The sequence below is a fragment of the Belonocnema kinseyi genome, chromosome 9, assembly GCF_010883055.1.
Source record: "Belonocnema kinseyi isolate 2016_QV_RU_SX_M_011 chromosome 9, B_treatae_v1, whole genome shotgun sequence".
In the NCBI taxonomy this organism is placed as follows: Eukaryota; Metazoa; Arthropoda; class Insecta; order Hymenoptera; family Cynipidae; genus Belonocnema; species Belonocnema kinseyi.
The window spans coordinates 52178008-52181343 of record NC_046665.1 but is presented as its reverse complement, the minus strand read 5'-3'; positions in this window follow the sequence as shown (position 1 = coordinate 52181343).

The following is a 3336-nucleotide window of genomic DNA, read 5'->3' as shown; positions in this document are numbered from 1 at the left end:
GGTCAATTTTCAATTTAAAATATCAATTTTCAACCAAAAATAGTAGAATCGAAATTTCTTTTAAACAGATTTGTTTTTCACAAACTGAAAAGGATTTTTTTTAAATAACTCAACCCTTAATGAAAAATATTAATTTTCAACCAATAATATTACGTTTCTACATAAAATTACGAATTTTCTACAAAATCTACAAAGTTTCAAACAAATATATGATTTTTACCTAAAAAAATATCATTTTTTAACCAAAAGTAATATAATTAAATTTTATCGTTATAGAAATTAATAAAAAGAAATTTGAAGAAAATAGTTGAATTTCCAATCAAAAAGGTTCGTTTTGAACCGAAACAGATGAAGCCTCAATTATGAACTTAATATTCAACAAAAAATTAAATAGTTCAGTTCTTAGTTAAAAAAATAATTTTCAACTTAAAGAAGTGCAATTAAAAAATAGCTGAGTTCTCTACAAAAACAGATTGCAATTAAAAATATCAATACGTTTTTAACGAAAAATGGAAAGTTAAATTTTCACTTCAATAAATTAATGTTGAAAAAAGAGAATTTTCAGAAAAATGGTTGAATCCTAAATCAGCAAAAAGAATTTTCAAACAAGAAGATTTGCTCGCAAGTTTGAGCGCGCCCAGGGCGCGCGACTGTTGGTTCTCGCGCTTCGCGCTCGACGATGTATTCATCTCGGCCTTCGCGCTCGAAGGTGTATTTTTCTAGTGCTTCGCGCTCGATGCTGCATTTGTCTCGTCCTTTGCGCTCGGTCTTTGTATTTGCCCCACATTTGTGCACAGACCTATTAAGGTTAACGAACCAAACATCGAGAACTGTAATTTGGTGAAACTAATATTTTTCTTTTGTTGACATTTTTTCATGTGGTGCGTTGAATGACATAGAATAGTCATTTTCGTTTTTATTATTATTATTTATTTAAAGTTTGGAAACGCTATAACTCTGGTAATTTTGTTGTTATCAAAAAAAGTCATCAAGATAAATTGTTCATATTTTTGTTCGCTATAAACAGCACTATGTGAAAATTTCAAATCTTAAAAAGTGGTCTTAAAAATTTTGAAAATGCTCCAAATTATTGCATTTTTATTTAAAATAGCTGGCTAACGAAATCGTCCTTTCTTTTCATATCCTTATAAAGTGTGTCAAAGGGAAATTCAATAAAATAATTACTTCAAATATTACTGTGTTTACAGACTACAACGACAGCGACGATAATGACAAGGCCGACAGGCAGACGTCATCGTAAGATCGGTTTCTTTGGGAATTAGGGATTCTCGAAAAGTTAAAATTTTAAGAAATCCGTGATAGTCAGTTTTCCCATAAAACAACACCTTCTTATTATGATGAGAATGTAATAATTCATTATTTTTTGTGCGATTAAAAGATGAATTTTCGATTTTTTTAAAATTATAAAACCTGTTATGATGACCTTGTAAGTTTTTCAAAAAAGTTTAGAATTTTCATTTTCATTTTGTAGTTTGAAAAAGCCATAACTGTGATAATTTTCTTGTTATAAAAAAAATCCATCAAGATAAATTGTTAACATTTTCGTGAGCTATAAATAGCCGTACGTGGAATTTTAAAATCTTTGGCCCCTAAACCTGTGTGCCAAAGCCCAATTCAATTCAATTAGTCGGTCCAAAGACATCCAGTATACATACGACAACGACAGACAGATACCAACCTGAAAACTTTTTGTTCCTAGTGAGGAAATCTCAAAACGTCGATATTTGATGGAATCCGCGAAAGTCATTTTTCGTATGAAACCAATACCTTCTCATTATAGTGTGAATGTAAAAAGCGCGTACCCTATCAAAGAAATGTGAAAATCAAAATTTTAGATCTTATTTAGGCAAACCATTTTTTATTACACATTTTACTGTACCGAGTACCGTCTTTCACACATTTAGTTTGTTTATTTTTTCGCAACTTGTGTCAAAAAGTGATTCATTATGAATTTGTAGTTTTTTCCAGTGCGTGTAATTTGAGCTTTTTCATTTTTTTCGCATCTTGCATAGTTTAACCAAAAAATGGAATTTGTGGATTTTTTATTTTTTTTTGTTAGGATCAAATTTCGAATTTTCAACTTTTCAACAAAATTAAAAAAGTTGTTATCATAATCCTGTAGGGCCTTCAAAAAGCAAAGTTTTTCTTCTTATGTCTTTTTTTCATATCATGTGTTGTTTGGCTTAAATTGTTCTTTTATTTTTTTTTATTTTGAAAATGCTCTAACTCTGATGATTTTCTATTTATAGAAAAAAGTCATAGGGATAAATTGTTTGAGTTTTTAAGTACTATGAACAACCGTACATAGAATTTTTAAATCTTGAAAAAATGTGGTTTCAAACATTTTTGGTAATTTTTGATTTTTCAAAAAAAGTCATTAGGATAAATTGTTCAACTTTTTGAATGCTATAAATAACCCTACAGAGAATTTTGGAATTTTCAAAAAAGTGATCTAAAAAATATTCAAAATGTGCCCCCTTTTTGAATTTTTATCCAAAGTGGCTGGCTAACGAACTTGACCTTCAGTTTGGGACACTAAACGAGTGTGCCAAAGGGCAATCTAATAGATTAATTTTTTCGAAAGTTATCGTGTTCGCAGACAGACAGAGATATAGACATACATACAGACATACAGGCATACAGACAGACATATTCGTAAAAACCTATTTTTCGGTTTCAGATGGTCTCAAAACGTAGATATTTGACAAAAACTGAAGGGGTCAAATTTTACACAAATCTAATACCTTCTCTGATGAGAATGTTAAAAGACGAATTTTTAACAAAATCCATAAATTTTTAAACAATTAGTTAGATTTTTAACTAAAAAGATTAAACTTTAATTTAAAAAATTACTTTTTCAACAAAAAACAAGTGTTATAATAATTATTTCAAAGGAGATCGAATCCATTTACCATTAGGCAGATTCTGCAATTCAAGTCTTTGAATCGATTAGGAAGGAAATTTTCTTGTTTCCAGATTAAATTTTAAAAAAACTATTTTTTCGTCATAAAAAAATTCTATGTTCAAAAGATTAATTTTTAACCAATAAGATTAATGTTTTACAAAAAAGACTAATTTTGAACCAATTACTTGATTTTTAAACTATAAGGGAACAGTTTTTTAAAATTTTGTGTTGAAAATGTTCAACAATTTAGATGCATTTTTTTATGTCTTGACTGAAATTGTTCCTTGGTTAAAAACTCATCTCTTTGAGTAGAAACTTGATTTTCTTACTGAACATGAACACAATGAAAATGTATCCCTTAAAGTTTAAAATTCAACTGCTTTTTAAAACTTGCCTTTTTGGGTGGAAAA